Here is a 21915-nt window from a genome sequence, read left to right as displayed (position 1 = left end):
TGAAAATATACACTCTCCCTGCAGTAACACACTAACCTTAACAACTGCAGGGAGAGTGTGCATTTTCAGAGCAATGGGTGTTGCTTTTGGGGATAACTGGCTGCCATACAAATGGGCTTTCAGTCCAGTGGGACATTTTTCAGAGTACTGGGGTTTCGGAGCAGTGGGCAGTCCATGTATATTGGAGATAGTAAAAAAACAAAACAAACACAAATGTAAAGAGTCCATATTAGGGCTCAACAGGGAGGCCTGCATGCTCTCCCGAGCCAAGTAAAATGATTGATTTATGGTTAAATGACTTTTTCATGCAAAAATAATGGAAAATGCAGTTTTCAGCCTCTCATATATAGAGATTTACTGCTTTTCTCCATTAATTATCCCATTAAACATCATATATTTGGGTTTTTGACTCACAAACAAGACACTGAAAGACATTATCTTGGACTTTGTGAAATTGGAATGGACAATTTTCACTATTTTTTAACATTTTACAGATGCTGCAGCCCTAGATTCAACAGGACAGTTAACTATGTCTTTGTCTGTAGTTTATTACCACTAATAAATAAAACACGTTATACAGCAACTGACTTTGGGCAAGTAGATTTCTGACCTACTTCACAAGTGAAAAAGAAAATTCACGTTAAACCTTGCATATTAAGATTGCATATGTTGTATGCCAAGGCTGTGAGTCCTCTGCAGCAGGTGTGCGTCCAACTCCTGCCTGCAGCCCTTTGCTGTATGTCATTCCCCAACTCTCTCTCCCCTTTTCCTGTCTTCACTTCAGTTGTCCTATCTAAAAACTAATCATCATATCGTCAATGCCACAAAAAATATATTTACAAAAACAAAAAGATTGTTTATGTTATTTGTTAAATATTAGCCAATATATCGTTATGGGTTCTCTTAAAGTCCCAAATAGATTTTTTTCAGGCAGATACTGACATTGATATAATGCACAAAATAATGAACTCCACCATACCTGTTATTTTTGATAATGGGATACCTTGCTGTGCATTATTTCTAACATATTGTTCACACTTGTGTTAGACTTCTGAATTTGTTGCAGTGCATTCTAAATAGTCTGTTCATGTGAGTGTTTGAAGTGAGAACGTGTGTGTTTGCATATGTGTGCGTACCATGTCCTATACACGGGACGTCTCCATAAGGGCAACAGAGCAGACAAAGGTTTTTTTCCCTCTCTCTCCTCCTGACCTCCTATATCCTCTGGACATTGTTCTCTGAATCCTATTGAACCAGGAGTCCACAGAGAAACACCACAATGGGGAAGAATGGTGTGTCTGTGTGTGTGTGCGCGCTCCTCAGCTTCTCCTTTAGCGGTGTGAGGCCAAGCCAATCACACAGAACAATGCTGGGTTCGGGGAAGCCTTATGATCTCTTTAAATAAAACCCTCTGGCCGCATTGTCTCCTTTGGAAGAATCACAAGAAGCGTGAGCCTTGAAACACTCAGCTGGTTGACTGACTGACTGATAAACACGCTGACAGTCGACAGTTTTATTTACACGTCTCGTCAGTCTCTGACTGAAACTTCAGGCTGGTCAGCACCAACACTTCTCATCACTTATCTCATGCATTTGATTCTTTTCACAGCTTATTTAATAAGCCACCAAAGAAATGTAAACTGATGGAGTGTTGGGCTGAAAGATAATTCAGAATCATTGTTTGATGTCCAAATTAATGATTGATTAACTAGTGAATTAAAAATGGACAAAATAAGTTATTGAAGTTTTTTTGTTTTTTTTTAAATGCTGAAATGAGAAATTGCCTAGTTGATAATGATGACATATTGTCCTTCCTGATACCTGAACTTTACATATCAGCTGATACCGATACCAATATCAGTGTGTTGAAATATAGTGTCAGCTGCATTTTACTGACCCTGGGTGGATTTGGAATTATTGCTATCATTGCTGGCTAAAAAAAAAACCTGGTGTATGATAATAAAACGTGACTGCTGAAGACGAGAACTTTTCGGCAGTTTTTCTGTTTTCTGACAATAACTGCTTTTGGAAAATTAAGAATATTGTGATGACGATTTTATTCGAATTGTCCAGACTGAGTGCCAAGGTAATTTTTTATTTTTTAAAGACAGACCACTCTAACAGGGCAGCAACTAACAACTATTTTCATCACAAATTGCATTTTAACCACCTTTTAAATTGATCGATCAGTTGTTTGGTCTATGAAAATGTGGTGAACAATGTCCATTACTGTTTCTCATAGCTCAAGGTGTTGTCCCCAAATCTGTTTTGTGCACAAAAATATTTAGTTCTACTGTCAAAGAGGATGAATGAAACAACAAGTATTCAAAATTGAGAGGCTGAAATCAGAGTATTTGGACTTTTTTATTTCGGGAGAATTTAAAAGCTTTCTTGCGCAAAAATAAGTGAAAAGGTTTTTGAGTTAAGACCGACAATAAGATCAGGACTCAACACTGTGTTCCACATTACTTTTTGTGTGTGTTTTACAGCAATGCAATGTTCTTCAGTTACTCAAGTCCTTTACACCTGGTCATCTTACTTTTCTGAGTTTTTACACATAATTTAATTTTTGTGAGCCCAAATTTCAAAAATACAGAAAATAGAAAAAAAATCTTTTGGGTGGTAATGAGAATAAAAAACATTTTAGTCCACAGATCAGCTGCATGAAAGTTTGAGTAATTTTTATGAGCAAAAACGACAAATTCTCTTTTTCCAACTTTGCATATATGAATATTTTATCAATTTTTGTCTTATTTGAAAGCAAACAGAGTATCTTTGCATCTTGGACTGTTGGCATGTCATTTCAGTGTGTAACCTTTGAGCTCTGAGAAATTGTGACAGATGTTTTTTACTCTCCACTGATGAAAATAATTGGCAGTTGCAGCTTTATTTTAAAACTCTGCTGGTCTGTTGCTTAAAGATGCTGTGGAGGAGGTGACGGCCCTTTAGTGTAACTACACTGTGGTGTCAATTAGGAATTTATACTGAATATATTTAATGTATATTTAATTAACTAATATATATAAATTCATGGCCTCACAGGCGGTAGATTATCTTCTATTCTGTAACCTATAAAGTGGAAAGTGGAGATTATTTGGGTTAATTCTTCACTACATCCTTGATAAGAGCTTGATATCACAATCAGTTTCTGTCCTTTTTTGCATTATGTAACAACCCGTTCTCTTCATGTTGAGCCATTATAACCCCTGAACACGTTATCTCTAATGATTCTGTACATGAGAATGACAAAGACAAAATCCAGCACATTTAGTGTAAGTGCTGAGAAAAAAAATGCTTCTTTTCATAAGAACCGCCTGATGTGAGAACATCTTGGTCATCGTTTAAGTGTCAAGATGCACCTCGTCATCGTCTTCTTCTTCTTCTTCTTCTTCTTCTTCTTCTTCTTCTTCTTCTTCTTTTTTTTTTATCTTTGAGGCAAACAGGCCGAGAGAGAGCCAAAATCACAAGCAGAGATGTTAAGCGTGTCAGGAGAAGCTCTTAGAATTCATCCCTTTGTGAAAGAAACACAAAAGTGGAGAGCTTCTTTGATTTCCGATGCCTCGTCTTAACACCACCTCTCACCGTTCTTCACGGGACTTTTTAAAGGACACTTTTCCACCTGTTGCCTTGGTTGAGGAAAAAAAAAGATGGGAACTTAATAAAAAACAGACAAAAGCATACACACAGTGGCTCATGCTGGGCGGTGATAGAGTAGGGGAGACTGGGGACGGTTGCAACCTTTTTGTATTTCTCTCACTCAGACTATTTGGACTATATTGAACTTGCATCTGTCTGCTAATTACCTATACCATTTAAAGATGATAACATATGACATATTTATTTGAATTAGGGATGGTAATGATTAATCATTATTTGGTTTATCGCTGTTAAGAATTTAAATTGACCGTCTACAAATCCTCATGTGACATGGTTTTGTCTGGTGGAACTATTTGTTGAATGAGGAAACTTAAACTTTAAAAATTATCAAAACAAAACTAGAAGAAAAAAATTAAAATGAGAAATGAGAAAAAAGTGCCTTTGTATCTTATAAATGATTAATGATTAATTGATAAATTGATAGCTAGCATTTTCAGCTAATGCTATAGTAAAGTGCACAAAATTTGCATGCAATGGAAGAAGTGAGACGTTGCAACTGACCCACCGCGGGGACAGCTGCAATAAGATCAAGGGATTATTGCAACATGTTAAAAGTACATTGAATTTTAGTTATGACGTTTGCTTTTTGTCTCAGTAAGCATACTATTCTGAAAATATGTAGTTTACAATAATAGCAGGAGCAGTATTTATCGAATCACAGTTAGTGAGTTTTGTTTGTTTATGTGCTGAGCGTAGGCCAACTATAAGTCAGTCATGAACAGAGTACATACAGAGTACTATTAAACACACCATAAACTTAAACTTAAACGCATTAATTACGATGAATTAATTTTAAAAAATGCAGCAAAAAAAATTAATGCATTTAATGGCGGTTTGCACTCCAGACAACACGGAACGTTTGTCACCGGTATCAGACGCGGCTGCGCCGTGTCACGGCTGCACCACGGCACTCAGAGACATACACTGCCATTCTAGTCAATGCTGTAATTTATACCAGAAGCGACGTGGCGCGTCTCAGCAGCGTCCCAGAAGCGGCTCAGCGCTCCACTCTGCAGAGAATACGCAGCAAGTCTATTTTTGACGGATGGCGAGTCAATTGCCACAGAGCAGGTCAAACCGGTAGGAAGTCAGGCACGGAAAACGGGAGAATCTGGTTGATTTTCAAAATAAAAGACCCCATGCAGACTCGCGATCATAAAGACAGACAGAAAATAAACAATTTAACTACGTAGCCTGCTTATCCATGGTAGAAGCACAAAGAGCCAGGAAAGAGGACTTAATCAACAAAATCAGAGCAAGTTAACATCAGACAGGCAATACGCTGTGCTGCTGAAACACTTCTGAAACGCTTCTGAGTTTAAATAAAGTTCTATGAAAGTGTGAATACAGCCACCATTATGATTTATAGTGCCATTTTCAGACTGATGCAAAATAAACAATATTTTGTTGTTTACATGTATGTATGTATCTATAATTTGATTCAGTCACATACCAAAATCCATTTAAATTGAAAAATGTTGCTTCTTATGGCAAATATTATGCAATTAATGGAGATTAATTAATCACAAAGCCTCTAATTAATTAGATTATTTTTTTTAATCGAGTCCCACCCCCAATTTATTGTACAAAGCTGCAACAATAACTTGTTTATGCCGAAAAATATTGCTGTTTGCTCTGTTACGATATGGCTACTTAGTTTCGAGCTTTCATATGCTTGCTAGGCACACTAACCTCGAAACATAACCATGTCCTTTTCATGTAAACAAAAGTCAGTTAAACTGTTTATTAACATTTTATTAATGTCACTAGCAGGGGCTTCAGCTCCGGAAGACAGCGGCCCCCCTCTCCCTGCACTAATTCCGAGATGACACGGATGTTGTTATCAGCAACGTGTGACAGATGACAGTTCATAAAACCACCGCGGTTTGACAGTGTTTTGATCTAGAAACACAAAAATTAGGTTGTGGCTGTGTCAGAGTACACTTGATCGGAGCAATGTGTAACCACATTCAGCACAGCCCTGTGGATGTTAACATGCAAGGAGAGCAGGCTACAGCTGGGGCTAACATGCTAATGCGCTGCTAACGTTGGTCCCACTGTTTGGCAGCTAATGATTTTTTCAAACGATGTTAAGCATTATTAATCGATAAATTACACTTACCTTTGAACTAGTGAACTAGTCTAAAGTAAGAGTTCCCTTTGATTGACAGGCTATGTTGATATCAGAAACTTTTTAGTTCCTCATACGCGTATCAGCTCCCAAAATCCAGCATCGGTTAGGCTGCACTTAGATCACAAATTCTTTATAGCTTTGGTACATTTCTTATAATTAACTGATATTGTATAATTTTCAACATGTGGTCTCCAAAAAGTATTGAAGTATTGGTACTTTTGGCAAAATTAGTCAAATGTCTTTATTCAAAGAGCCTTCAGAGAGAAAAGACTGAAAATATGAAAGTGGGGATGTAACAATATATCAAACATTGCGATATGACAATAAAAATGACACAACATCGTATTGGAGTGTTACTATATCTACTGTGATATTACATATTACTTTTTTATTTATTTGTTTTATTTTATTTTATACACTGTAAAAATCATACAGGAATTCAGTAGAAATCAACAAATCATCTCTCATTAACTTTATATAAAATACTAATAAAAAAGTTTTAAACGTTTTATTCATCAATGTTTATTAATTTAAAATTTATTTATTTTTTATTTTCAAAACACTTCACAACTCATAAGCACAAGTTATTCTAACTTGAAGTCTTTTGACTTGAAATGATGACTTGAATGAGTTTATTGTACAGAGGTTAATCAACCTGCAGCATCAGCATGGAACTTGTGAGAGTTAAACTTTCTATTTAATCAAAAGGGAAATCAATCAGTCAGGAACATCCCTACACTGTAAAAAGTGTATTTCAGTAGTAGTTGAAGTAATGTTTTGGTTTGAGTCCCACTCAGCTTTCTACTTTAATGCTGGCGGTCTATTTTTATACATTATAAGAACCTGAAATTACATCACATTACCTTAACCAGCTGTGCTGTTCTTATTTCACTAAAAATATGTCAGTTAGATGTGTTAGTATTGTGCATCTGACATTCCTGATTTTTTTTTTCCCTGCAGTTGAACCACCATTTTCTCTTGGTGATGTTGTCTTTAGGAAAAACATTTAAATCCAATGCAAATCAAGATGATATTTTGTGATCAAATAATGTGTTATGTTAGATTAAAAAACTGTCCCCCGAAATCGGTTAAATTGTTTTGTCTGAGTTTTCATAAATTTATTGGACGACACCAATTATAGTTAAGTCTTGAAATCACACTATTAAGTTGTTGAGGAACAGCATTTACTTTTAGGTAGAGGAAATAATTGAGTTGAAAAACTGGAAACTTTTAAGTTGACCTGCTTTAAAGTTAAGTTGCATTAATGCAAACTGTTGATTTTAAAGCAATCCGATTACTTACAGATATAACCTTTGAACTTGATTTGATTAAACTTAATTCATTTGTGTGTTACCAATTGAAATAGTTTATTTATTTTTTTTAAGAAACAATCTTTTGTGAGTGTAATTCAAACTCAGTAAGTTTTGATTGATTCATACAAAAGGTTCAGGCTGGATGACCAAAATACAGCTCATGAAAAAATTACTTTCATACCTCGAAAACAAGTTTTTTTTTTGTTTGTTTTTTTTTATTTGCTTTTTTCAATAAATGCCCCAGCGGAGGTTGAATGTGTTTTCTGTCTTCCTGGTGGTGGTGGTGGGTGGGTCTAACTGAGCACATGCGGTATGAGTGTCATCACTGTAGCAAGTTGCTGATTGGAGACATAAGACCTGTTGCAAACGTCCCCTGTCTACCCTATAAGTCCTATACTGGTGATGGGCTACTTTCAGAGATACCTACAGACAACAGCAGTTGCACACACACACACACACACCCACACACACACAGACCCTGTCAGCATCCACACAGCCTTCAAGGTAAGATTCCTGCTTTAACAAACCTCACTAATATGAGCGGGATTTGTTTGCTTCTCTGCTCGCAAGGTTAAACATCTTGTAGTCTTTTCATGTCTGTTTTCACCTCTTTGTTTTTCTGTTTTTGTGCATGTGTGAAAGCAGCAATGTTTAGGTTCCTATTCTATAAAGCTGAAGATTAAACAGGTTTTTTTAAAGGACTATTCCTAAGATGTCATTCTGTCCTGCACATGCCGCTCTAGAGTGCGCCTTCATTCTGCCAGCTGTGCCTTTGAATGTGCACTCACTCGTCCGTGAATGCTGTCATAAGCTCATAATAACGCACTTATAATGCGGGGGTAAAGCCTGCGCTTTCAGCCGTGGCAGGCTATTTATCAACAGCTGTAAATCAGTTGTGAAGAAGAAAGAGCGGAAGCATCCTTGAGCGGCAGCCTTGCATTTCTCATGCCACTTTTGAACACTTTCTAATCCCTTAAAAAAGAAAAAAAAAGAAGCACTTGAGTTTTCTGAACTTTACTCTGTTTGTGTGTGTGTGTGTGTGTGTGTGTGTGTGTGTGTGTGTGTGATAAATGCTGCACGTGTGTTCATTCAGCACGCAATGTCAGAGTACAAGCTCCTACAGGACTAAGGTGTGTTTCATTAAATATAGAGTTGAGAGGGAAGCTTTTGTTGGGAAGTATGTGGTTTTTTTTTAAGTCCTGATGTTTGTCAAAGTGCCATAACTGCAGCTTTCTTTTGTCTTGCTGTTCCCATTATACTCGTCACATAACGGCCTTGTATTGTTCAGCGTATGAGGCATGAACGAGCAGGTTTATAAGTTTTATAATGTGGCTGTAAAATGCTGTCAAATCCTGAGTTGTCACGAAACCACAATTTTTAACTTTGATACAGTGTACAAAGTACATAAAATGACCTCTTTCAATACCACGTTTTCTTCTTTTTTAAATTAACTACTGCAAAAAGTCACTGAACATGTTGGCCCAAGTTTCTGGCAAGATTATAAATACTCAACTGAGATATTGATCTATTGGTCGACTGATAATGTTGGCGCCATACTGGCCTATCATGGCTATATCAGCTGTATATTAATATCGGCATGTATGATGTCCAGTACCCACCTATCAGAAAACTTTTTTGTTCACAGGACAGAATGCATATTGTTTTTATTTGTTAACTTTACAGGCAGCATTCTATAAATATTCCATATGTATATTTGATCTTTATTTTCTTAATTTAGCTTTAATATATACATCTATTTTGCTTTATTTGTTTTTTTTAATTTATAGTTATTAATAATTATTCAAAATACCAACAAAAGTTTACTGTTTCAGTTGGCTGATGTTATTTTAAACAATGAGCTTTATTGTTAAAGTGTCAAATATCCTGCCTCCATCACATCTTTTATCACAAGTTTTATTCACATTTGAGCAACCACTGCAAAAAATGTGTGTTTATGTTTATATTCTATATCCTGTATATTATATTCTGTGTAAAGAATTTCAGCCAAGGTTAACATCAGAATTTTTTTTTTTTAACTTCCTTACATTGGTATTGGCATCTGTCCCAAAAATCCAGTGTTGTTCAGACTTTACTTAGATCAAATGTTTTCTTTTTAGCTTTGGTACTGTCGACACTATAAATAACAAATATGGTATTGTTTTAAACATATAATATCAAAAAAGTAACAAAGTATCTGTACTTTGAAGAACTTAGTTAAATGTGGCTGTTAATTTAAAGAGCCTTAGTGAAGAAAAAGAAAAATCTCACAAGAGAGTGGTTATAACTATAGATCGAATATCATGATATCACAATAAAAAATGTCTACATAGTATACCAGACTGTGACAGTATATCTACTATGATATTACGTGATATTTTATTTTATTGTATACACTGTAAAAATCATACAGGAATGTACAATATATATAACAATACAGGAACAATATATATAATTTCATTTACTCAAGTTAATTAAATTTAAAATTTCAGATCAATTAAACTTAAACAAGTTCTTCTAACTTCTAACTAGTTTGTCTTCCGATTAGAAATGATGAGTTGAATAAATGTATGAGTTTAATTAACTCCTTAAATTAAGTGTCTTAAGAAACATGATCATATCAGCAGGCTTCCCAGAATGCATTGTTTGAGAACCTCTCCTCAGACTCTTCTTTTTTATACATTGAAGAAAACATATCTGATGGAAACTTGCTGTGTGTCTTTAATGCACTCTAACATCAGTCATGGTTGTTTTTGACAATAATGAAAACACTGTAAACCATGATGGAGGTCAGTGTTATGCAGACATTTGTTGCTGGTTCAACTTAATATCTTAAGCTTGTTGAAAGAGTTTTCTCTTATGCAACTGAAATAATATCAAGTTTAGTTGACTAGAAAAGTTTGTTTCGAATCATTACAAAATTACCTCAACTAGTCTCTTCAAATCCAGTCAACTTAAAAAAGTTAGTGTCTGGGCTGCCTTAAAATTTTAAGTTAAAACAAAAGAAATTGAATAATTGAAGTTTATTTTTACAGTGCTAAGGGACTGTTACTGACTGCTGTGTGGTTTTTGTTTTGCAACTGTACATATGTATTTCAAAATTTCACCATCAAAGACAAGTCAAGCCAATTTTTGTGCAAATGCGTGGGTCATGGTTGCTACTTTTATTTTATTTTATTAAAGACGAAAAGCAGCAGCACTTTAAGTTAAAAGGATTTTTTTAAAGACCAAAAATGCTGTACACATTAGATAAATGTCATGAACTTCCTCTAGTGGTATTATTGAGTTTTTGGTATCTTTACAACCCTACATTTTGTGTTGCTGTGATTGTGATGAATGTGGAGCTTTAAAGAAAAGACTAGAGAGAAACATCATAAAGATGACATAAATAAGAAGGATTAATACATGAATTGATCAGATGTATGTATTGAGAATTGGACATTTGACTCCATCACAGTGCTTGCTTTAATATTTTTCATCTCTTTTTTATGACTTTTTCTGTGTTAACCAACAGATTTGCATCGCCATCAGAGGAGAGCGCACAAACAGATGCTGTTTTGTTCGCCGTGACCGGGGATAGAGGTATCATCGGCACTTTGCCATGGTTTTTTTCCCAGCCAATTTGTTTATTTCTGCGACAATCATGAGAATTTCACAAACACTCTATTGATACGTGAGCGCTGCTCTCACAAATAAAAACATATTAGTTTCCTGGTTCATTTACATGACTTTCCCCTGCGCTCCGACAACAAGCCTCTCTTGTCCTGTGAAACCTAAAGCAGATTTTTGTCAGAAAACACAAGACTCCCTCTCTATAGCTGTTTGTTTTGGGTGTTTGTGTGAGCACACGTGTGTGTGGTCATTTGCAAATGACCAGAGACCGTTTGTTTGCTCCACAGCAGTACAGTGGCATCATTTGCATGTCCTTTCAAAATCAGTGAAATCTAAAGCGACAGTATGAGCCTGCTTTGTTTAAGCTGGTTGGTTGTTTGACTCTAACACTTCTCTGAACTGTAATGACTATAACTCTTATCATTCATGGTGCGTTTAGGTGTGATATCTCTTTTAGTCCCCAATAAAGGAAAAAAAAAAACCCTTCTCTTTAAAATCTAATCTTATTTTTCTACATTTAGTTATATCAGTAAAGTAAAACATGTTCCTCACAGACCTCAGAGGATATGACAGCGCCTTTTTCTGCATTTTATCTTCCACTCAATTGAACATGATAACAGGCTGAAAGTCATGCGATCACTTCAATGTCCCGTGCAGTGAGACAGTGAGCATCCCCCATCCTCAACGCCCGAGTTTGAACAATGTGAGATCAAGCCTATAAAGTCACCAGGGAAATAAACAGAAGTTGCATGAAAAAGAAGGAAAAACAAGGCTGAGTTGGATGTTAGATACTGACACCAGTAACGCTGCTTAACTGTTGTAAACTTGTTTTAACTTAAAAAAGTTGGTGTCCTGGCTGACTTCAAATTTTAAGTTGACTGAATTTGAAAAGACAAGTTGAGGTGATTCGAAACAAATAAACTTTTCTAGTCAAAGTTAATATTAATTCAGTTGTACTTGAGAAAACATGTTCACTTAGCTTAAGATATTAAGTTGAACAAACTCCTCAGTCACACTGAAGAAGAAGGGCCTCAGGAGAGTTTTAACTCTCTAACAATGCATGCTGCTAATATGCTGATCACGTTTTTCTTTATAAACTTCACTGAACTCCATAAAATCCATTTGTTCAACTTGTCATTTCAAATAAAAAGACTTAACGTTGGAAGAATTTATAAGTCATTCCAACTAAGTGTTAAATTTAATTAACTTGAATAAATAAAATCTATACGTACGTGAAGTTAATCAGAAAAGATTTGTTGATTCCGCTAAATTATACATATATTTAAACTTTTCTTATACTTCCTCTGTTTGCTGCGGCTTGCTGTCCTCTGCAGTCAGATAATAATTTTTTTTTTCCATGTTTTAATTCTTTTTCCATGTCTCTGGGTTTTTTATCATTGGCTGAAGTGGAACACAATTGAAGTAGAAACCACCCAGATAAATTTCACTATGTGGCATTTAACCACTTTATCAGCCTGTCACCTCTAAAAACAAAGACCCCTGTGAAGCATGCTGAACTCTCCTCAAGTTAAAACACCACCTTGTATTTAGCTGTTTAACAAGAACATGCACCAACGTTTAAGCGTAGTTGGTACATTTCTTAATTATTAATATCTTTTACACTCATCTTGGAGTTTGACAAACACTGCCTCATGTAATGCATTGGTACCTGGAATTCAGCATCCGCAATTGGTGCTTCACTCTCTCTATAATGACAACAGTTGAAATATCTAAGTCCAAATGTCTCTTTTTCAACATTTTTATTAATTCAGAACATTTTGTTACTTATTTATCTTACTTTCTTGACACGCTACACAAAATAAAACCCCATCGTCCCTTTCTCTCCCCTCTCAAACCTGTCCCTACAATGTCCAACCTGTCAGTCCGTCAGCAGGGCATAGTGCAGCGGTTCCCCAATCTTTTTCCGGCATGACCCCCCCCTCACCCCTACCCCCTTCAGAAGATGAAAAAAAAAAAAAACATTTGTTATCAATCATTAACAATAATTGGTGTTGCAACTGATTAAAAAGTACACAAGTGGAATTTTAGTGAAATAAAGGTTAGCATGATAGCACAGCAAACTCGTTTGTTTATTTGCCTACATAAATCATACTCCTTTAATTTTTTCACTCTGTATTCCTGCCCCGTTCATCCACGCCCCACTTGCAGTCGCTCTATGACCCCCAGTTTGGGAACCACTGGCATAGTGTTAGTGTGTTTGTGTCTCGGAGGAAGCACGTGATATCCTACCTGTTATGTTGTTGCTCTTGTCACTACCGTACAGCTTGCATACTCTAACATTTCCCTGTAAATAGAATGAAGTTCACATACTGTTGGTTTATATTTCATATCAATGTTTTGGAAATACTAATAAATCTCACATACTGAATTTTGGATGCAGCCAGTGGGTGTTGGCTAATGCTAGTAAAAAGGCTAAGCTAACATCAACCAGGTCGGTGGAAAAAGCCCAGTCATCACCAACAACAAGTTCATTTATCACCTCAAGTGAGAGAGTCAGGGCCGAAAGCGGTCGCGCCTGTGGTTTAACTTTGCTCAAACATTCGCTGCACTGTTTGTAATGTGAAAAGCTGGACAGAGCAACACATTTCACCCAACACAATGCAGCAGTTTATCTAAAAGCTTCATAGCATGAAAGCTAAATCCCCTGCAGCAGCTGCAGCTAACATTAGCACGCCTGTAGCCAGCATCTAAACAGTGTTACTTATCCCTCCGTGGATGACAAAACTTCAGGTGTTTAATTAGCTCACTGGATAAGTTGCTGTTGCTCAGCTGTTTTCACTGTCTTGGTTGGCTTTGCGTTTTTACTAGCGTTAGCCAACATTCAACCACTGGTTGCATCTGAAACTCCTTGCCAACATTTACAGTGCTACACTGTGTGAGTTTTGTTAGGATGTCCAAAACCTTAGTATGAAACCAATATTGCAGACTATAAATGGGGAAATATTACAGTAAGAAGCACAGTTGTGGTTATGACAACAACAACATAACAGGAAGCATACCATGTGTGCTTCCTCCGCGACATGAACAAAAGTGTTACCCTGGTGACAGACTGACAGGCTGTAGGTTGTAGAGACAGGTTTGAGACGTGAGAGGGAGGGATTTTATTTTGTGTGGTGTGTAAAATGCTCCAAATAAATAACAAAATACTCGAAATTTAGAAGTTTGGACTTATTATTTACAGCTAAAATTACAGTTTAGTTATTACAAAGGGAACAAAGTACCAAAAAACAGTACCACTGGGTACCAGTATTGATACCATATCAGTTCAAATGTCAGCAGCACCCAACCCTAATACATCGTTATCATAATGGTGTACTAAAAAAAGGTACCGTTGTGTACTGCATTCCAGGTGCTGAATTCAAGGTACTGGTATCGATACTGTATCAGTTAAAAATGTAAACGATACCCAAACCTAAAACATTTTATAAAATATTCATTAAAGCTGCCTTAAATATATATTTTTACTAATTCCCTGAATAGTTTATGGTGTTTATTGTATAACATAACTGAAAAAAAGTACCGTTGGGTACTGAATTCCAGGTACCGGTATCCGTACTGTATCATTTCAAATGTAAACAGTACCCCACCGTAATACATTGTTATTATAGGAGACCCATAATCGCCGCTCTAAATATATATTTTCACTCATTCTCTGAATAGTTTATGGTGCCCTATTACTGTTCTTTTTTCCCAGATCACAGTCCTGCTTTCATCTTTCTTCTTCTTGCCTCTTGAATTGGCATTTCTATCTGAATTGACTGGCTCTTGACATTGACTCTTTTGTTAGCTCTAACAAAAGACTCAATGGATTAAAAAAAAGATTTCCACCAGTGTTCCTTCTGTGTTTTCCTATTCTCAGACACCATCCAGCTATATACTGTGTGCTGTGTGGGCCGGGCCTGTGCGCAGAGCCAGGCAGCGTGTCATTACGGCGGGTCAGCCAGCAACTTCAGGCATGATCTCTAGCTTATTGGAGCTGGTTAAGACCTATGGCACTAAGTTGTTTGTAGCATAAGCAGCTATACTTGCACACGCACACACACACACTCGCAGCAAAGACCTCCTGCGGTCTTTCAATGCTGAGACGAACAGGCCCTCAGCAGAATCACCTGTTGTGCTCCTTACTGCTCAAAGGCGTTTCCATAGTAACACCTCAGAGCCCTGGCCCCTTGGTCTATAAGACCCTCAGCAAACATAGACCCCCACTACCACCATTACAAACTCCATAAAACACACGCGCACGCACACACACATATGTCGCGCACACGTGGGTGCTCTCAAGGAGCAGCGGTGAATGGAGTGAGGATATAAAGTGTGCCGGGTCTAAAGGAGAGAGCACATTGTGAGAGTCGGGCCTCCTTTGTCTGAGCTAGCCTGAAGGAGCAGGGGGGGGAGGTGGAGGAGAGGGTGTGTGGGGGGGTGGTGGTTGGGGGCTTTGTGAAGGAAGAAGAAGAAGAAGAAAAAAAGTGGCCTTCATACACATCCTTTCTTCCCTTTCTCTTGTTCTATCTCTTTATTGGGAGTGTGTTTTGTCTTCTCCCCCCTCCTCCTCCTCCTCCTCTCTGATAAATGCCACAGTAGCCTTTCGCTAGCCGCCACAATAGACGACCTGTTTCAGAGAACGAGAGAGACGGGGGGGCTGGGAAAGAGGGATGAGAGGGAGGGAGGCATGAAAAGAAAAATGGCTGCCTTTTAACCTGTGCTTCTGAAAAGCAGAAGAATAAAGCGGCCGTGACTAAAGCCAGAGTCCTGTTCTCCTCTCTTTCCTCTCTCCTCGGTGTCTTTGTGAAGGGCGCAGTTGTGTCATCAGCCTATTTATACATCTTATTTAGAAAGCCTCAGAGAGAGACAGAGTGGACAGAGACTGAGAGAGGCTTATGAAGTGAACTGGAGCAGGATGGAAACACAGCAGACATGTTTAACATGGATTTCTAATCACTGCTAATGCATTGAAGACATAAAGCAGCATAAAGTCAGAACCGTGCCCAGGAATTATTTATTTCTGAATGTGATAAACTGACAGGAACACAGAATTCTTATCTATCAGTCATTTATTGTGCTTTATCTTGTTTTTTTCCACTGTTCAACATTTTCATAAAGGGCAGCATTAGTGGAAGATGACGTATTTTAATTCAATGAAAGTAGCAATAGCATACTTTACTTTGTGTTTTATTTTTTATCTTAATTTTACTTTAATTTTGTCTTACTTTTTTCATCTCACGGGGTAAACTGCTCTTGCTGTCTGTGCAAATACTTTGAAAACTTTGCTTTTACAGGTGCTCTATAAATAAAGTTATTATTATACCATAAAATACTATTTTACAAGTAAAAGTATTGCATGAATGTAATTAAAGGTATACTTTACGGGATCTTTTGAAAAACTATGTACAGCCTGTAGAGCTGTCACAATACCAGAATTTTAAACTTTGATTCAAAACTAGAATAAAAAAAGAAAAAAAAATACTTGGTTCCCCTTTCAATACCATACAAAAAAGGAAAAAAGTCCTAGGCACACACAATATGATAGAAGATATATTAATTTAAAACATTAAAAAAACTCTAGACAGAATGTGTAACATTCATGATGTTGTGTCAAAGACATCTATGTATTGTGTTGCAAACATATCTATTTAAGTTAGCATGCTAACCAGCTAGCCTCGACCAGTCCTGTCTCGCAATACCACTTTTACCACAACAGGCGATAATCTAATCTCCCTGTAGTTTCAGCTTGGAAATGAATGCCTAGCGGCATGGTTGCTGTTTTTACAGGCTCTCTTGGATTTTTTTAGTCTAATAAATAAACAAAATAAACTCACAAAATATTCTTATGTCTAATGTCTGTAATAAACCCTGCACCTTCTACATTCAAGTTTCTCTCTTTTACCGAACTAAGACAAGCCTGTCAGCAAAACACATAGAAACAAAACAAAACTTACTAAAAAGGTCCTGGTTTGTTTTTCCGCAATTCAAAAAACCTGAATTCACCAGTTGGAGGCTGTGTTCGGTCCCGGTCTTGTTACTGAGAGGCCATTCTGTTGCTCGCGGTGTAAACACAAACACTCTCCCAGTGTGCCAGACTCAAGTCAGCTAAGGGCTACTAGCTGCACTGCTAACTGAGCCGTGAACAGCACCTAGCAGACGAGCTACAGCCAAAGATAGTTACAGCAAAGAATACAGCAGATACTCTGTTGAAACGCTGCCCCCTATTTGTTTGGGGTTAGCTTTGACAAGTGGCCATATTTTCCACTAGGGCTGCACAATTAATCGTGAAATCGCAATATGGCCAACTGCAGAACCAGATCTAAACTGCCTTTTTTTTGTAGTGCTACATCGATGACCTGACCTAAAAATCTTGCTCCCAAGATGAACGAAAGCATGTTTACAGATCCCATCAAATATCACATGATCAAAATTTAAAATTTTTCTTTTTCAATTAAAAATAAAATTGTAATGCAAAAATGATCATTCCCACTAATTGTACTGCAATCACAGTTACACAGTCAAAATAATTGCAGTATGACAATTTTTTAAACCTATTATGCAGCCCTGTTTTACACATTCCTCCTGAATAAAATTTTGTAGTGTACAGTGTTACTTAGTGTGCCTCTGCATGTAGTACAAGTTTTCATATTGTCTTATTTGGCTGACATATTGCTTTTCTATATACTTTGTTATAAGTTTGTCTGATACTACAGTCCTGTGTTTGATGTTCTTTTGTTCTTTTGCTGTAGCACTCACCACTCAAACCATGTTCCCGCAGCTTTAAAGACAGACACATACAGTAATAACAGAACACTAAGCCGTGTACATGAAACCAGGAAAACCTTCCCTGTCGTATTGTTTTTTTCATCATGTTGACAGAAAGACACTAATTCTACTGAAAATCACAGACAATCTGAGCTTGAAAGCTCGGTGTTAAAGCAGCGTGGCAGCTGCAGAACACTGCTGTCTGGAGAGGCTGTGAACTCCGAACCGAGCACTTACCTCCAGTCTTACACCTGTTCGCTGGGAAGATTACTGAACGCAGTGTTTCAGATATCACTTAAAAAGTCCTTGTTTTTTCTGAGCTGTGATTTTCTGTGTAAAACCGTCAAAAATAGCTTTGCTGCTTGTATTGGATGAGTAGAAAAACTGCCCTCCTCTAATACAGAGACTCATATGCTGTAACCTGACACACCAGATGGTTTGCTATACAGAACCATATGGGGTGTCGTCCTTAGAAACTGTTTGGAAAAGGCCAGGCACTTTCAACAAACAATTGACAGCATCTAACACCGGACAACTTCACAAAGATAGACTCTGACTATGGCTTAGATATAATCAGACTTCAGATAGATGTCTAACTTCATCTTTTGAGCAAAGCAGTTTAGTTCTAGATTTAAACAGGTCAATGGCACAATGAATTCTGGGTAACATGAAGCCTTTTTTTAGAATTAAAAAAAAAATGTCCAGCCGCTCAGCCTTGTTCACCCCAGCAGAAAATATGTGTCATTTGGAGGAACTCAGCAGTTACAATAATGTTTACTTGGAAAGTTTAGCAAAGAGTGCAAAAAAAAAAAAATAATCTGATTGCAAATTTTGAGCCATGCTTTCCACTTATTGTTGTTGGATGCTGGTCAATTGGTGGCACTGATTGTTACCTTGGTAGTGTGGGTTTAAAGCCAGCCTGGGGGTAACGTGTCTATTTTTTGGGGTCTACAGTTAGTCTTTGTTTTGGTGAAATGGTCTAACTTGCAATAGACAAATCTATGAGCAAAGTTGAGACTAGCCTAACACTACATTCTAGTCTAAAAAATCTTTGTGAAACCGACCCCGGATCAAACTCTTACCGAAAACTCTTGTTGCGGACACAAATGGATAACTTGACAAGATGGATTCTCGTGTGATCTTGTGAATCCAGCTGCCCAGGAAGGTAACATACGCTGTAATACACAGTTAAAACCTAAAAATAGCTTGTTTTGAAGTTTTTAGACCTGAGTATGTGTTCCTTAGTATTATGTGGCATCACAAGCTCACTTGTGTGGCCAGGATTTGTGTTTATTACATGCTGGGTTAATGTCAAAAGGGAAACCAAAGCTGACACTACATGATTGCTATCTGCATCTATCGGTTCTGTAGAAACTCAACCACAGTGCACAAAGACATGAAAAAAAAATTTAAACCACAACTTTCTCAGTCAAAAGAACACAGAGGAAAGCGCCGTCATGTGCTCGCAGGTGCCATGACTGACTCAGCCGCCCCCCCCCCCCCCCTCCCATTTTTCTTTGACGATAATAATCAGCAATCATTTCAGCATTCATAACTTGTGAAATTAACTACTTCCCACCTTCCTTCATAAACAGTTTTGATGTTGGTGTTTAACAAATGTCCAAACTGAAGTTATTTGACTTAACACATGTAGATGAGAGCCTCAAACAAAGCTGACTCATTTCTGTATCAGTGAGAAGGGCTGCAGCCTACAAAGAACTTTATCGAAAATGAAATTGGCGGCCCTGATCTCCTGACAACAGACTAAAGTCTTAGCGGTTTTATTAAAGAAAATGAGCCTATCTATGCGGTCAGGGTTGAGTCATAGCAGTCTGTTCATTGTAAGTCCTTGATAAAATGTTAGCTGATCAGTTTAGCAAGAGATAATACTGCAGGAAGGAATGGTAGAAAAAAAAGGCAGCAGCCACAGTGAAGAGCTACAGATGACTTAAGCTAACTAACTGAATTATGGCTGCTGATCAGTCCGGCTCTCCAAACTGTATGGATGGCTAAACAGTCACTGATCAATCATTAGCATTAGCATGTAGAGAATTACTTTTATACCTTTTCAATGACATGAAAAAAATAAAACAAAATTCAGTGGCATTGACAGCAACATTGTCCTCAGGACAGTCCTACCTGTTTTCCATAATCATTAGCAGACAAGAATTAACTTTTAAACATCTTGCTTCAAGGGAAAAGCAGATTACACTATTGTCTGTATAGCAGCAGGACTGCATACTTAAGTAAGGCCTGCTGAAGTCCTGACGTCACTTCTGTGGAGGGTTGCAAGATGCAGCCTGTCCTACATAATCTGACATCGTCCTGTATTGAAAATAAAATGCAGTGTCCCTTACAGAATCAACACAGGACGTGATTTGTCCTGTATTTTTGTGCACACCTTGTTCTAATGCATACACTACATTTGTATTTGTTCGGAATGACATGAGAATAAAACCAAAAGAGTTTCTCGAGACATAGTAAGGAAGTACTAAATCCAAATTCACACCTTGAATTTATCTGTCATTCACATCATTGTTGCCCTGGTTACAGAGATTTAATCACATTCGCATTTTTAAAATGTCAGCGAATACTAGAGGTGTAAATCACGAGTTTCATCACAATACGATATAATTTTTTTTTTTTTATATATCACAAAAAGTCTCCCACGATTTTGATTTGATTCAATTCAGGGGTGTCTGATCAATATCAGATGTTTATTTAACACATTCAGGTACATTTATGTCAACTCACAAAAACAACTCAATTATGATTCGGCAATTTTATGATTGAGCTCCACCAGACATGACACAGACATTTCAAAATAAAGGCCTTTCATAAAGATGACAATGTAGATAGATCTTTTCGCACAATCAATATATATCGATCCAGATATATACATAGATCTCTGGGGAATTTCTGTCCAAACTGGCAAACAGAGTATTGGCAGTTTGTGAAAAAGTCACGAAATTAGTAATTAATAGTCACAAAATATATAGATTCATGTACACAACATGAATTTTGGTGACACTCAGCACAACTTTCAGACCAACTGTATTATCCACCATCATTCTCAGTCTGCAGTTAAGTCAGCAATAATAAATATGCAACATCAGGTCAGACTTTCAAAATATGACACACATCAAAATACAGGGATTGCAATTCAATATATTGCGATATCTATTGCACTACTGTAAGTAAGACGATATAGTGCTTTTTTTTTTTTATTTAATTTCAGGAAAACTGGCATTGTAAAAAGAACAAACCACCATATGTAACATTCAAGTTCAACAAAAGTTTACTTTTTTTAGAACAGGGAAGGAAGGTAACAGTGCTGTTGTCTAATAGTTGGAGGTTTAAACATAACAGAAAATGACCCACTGCCAGGGATCTTTGCATGTATTAGTATCATAACACAATGTTTTGAGAATTGATACAGTATCACAAAATATGACATTGTGATACTTGACATCCCAGGGAGTATTATCTGTCGCCAGTGGTGGACTGTCTGACATGAAGCAACATTCAGCTGGGTTCTACCGTGCAGAGTTATTTTTTATAGATCAAACATTTTGCCCAAGTCTATGATTTGATGTTTTAATACGTAATTAAACTGATGCAACTGTGCTTTAGTCTTATTTCCTTTAGAGTCATATTGGAGTAACTCTGCTGTGGCATTAATATCGTGGCCTTCCTCTCCTGTCCTCTGGACTGGTGTCTAATTTTATTAAATTTAACTATGTTGCGTTGCCATCCTCTTCCTTGTCTATCTGGCACATAAAACACTATTTGTTTGCTTGTTTTGCTGCTGGTCATGAAGTAACAAAGGGTGGTGTGTACTGCGCGTTTCTGACGGGTGGATGTGCTCTTATTCATCCCAAACACATAACTCAGATTAGAAATGACCTTTGATGTATGACTTTTTTACTACAATTTAATACAGATGCTATTTTTCCAAATGACAAACACAAATAATCTTTTCATTGGGCACAGAAACTTTGCGATCACACGACAAAAATTTTCCATGTCTGTATCAATTCATTTGCCACTGACAATGAAATTGTGTGAACGCCTCTGCATCACACTTTCCATTTCTTCATTCCTCAATGGATATTTTCTTAATTTGACTTCTACTTTGTCTAATATTAATGTGTGCCAACCCTTCAGATTTTCCCAGGAGACTTACAGTTTTCACTGGTCTCTTCCTATTTTTCTGGGGATAACAATTCTTCCTTATTTCTTCTGATTTCTGACAAATTTTTACCTATTTTTTTCCTTTTCATTATCACAGACTTATTTAGAAGAATTCCTGTTTCTTATGGAAAGTTTAAAAGCCTGTGTAAAGGAAAAAGGGAACTTCTTAACACGTTATACATGTAGTATAACAACATAGTGAAAAATGTGAAAATACTGAGAACTATGTTGTACTGAATT

At 37.0% G+C, this 21915-nt stretch overlaps 1 protein-coding gene across 2 annotated transcripts in view; it reads left to right on the top strand.

The window, feature by feature from the left end:
- Positions 1-21915, top strand: part of sox13 (SRY-box transcription factor 13) — a 72120-nt gene that overhangs the window by 3682 nt on the left and 46523 nt on the right. The window contains exon 2 of one of the 2 annotated variants that reach the window (XM_084727195.1): positions 10616-10683. The exons of the other annotated variant lie outside the window; for it this stretch is intronic. The gene's annotated coding sequence lies outside the window, so the exon portion shown is untranslated. The remainder of the gene's footprint in view (positions 1-10615; positions 10684-21915) is intronic. 2 annotated transcript variants of the gene reach the window in all.

This window comes from Lutjanus erythropterus, chromosome 2 (genome assembly GCF_056507025.1).
Source record: "Lutjanus erythropterus isolate fLutEry1 chromosome 2, fLutEry1.hap2, whole genome shotgun sequence".
In the NCBI taxonomy this organism is placed as follows: domain Eukaryota; kingdom Metazoa; phylum Chordata; class Actinopteri; order Lutjaniformes; family Lutjanidae; genus Lutjanus; species Lutjanus erythropterus.
Note: the sequence above shows the minus strand (reverse complement) of the source record. Positions and strands in the feature narration are given on the sequence as shown.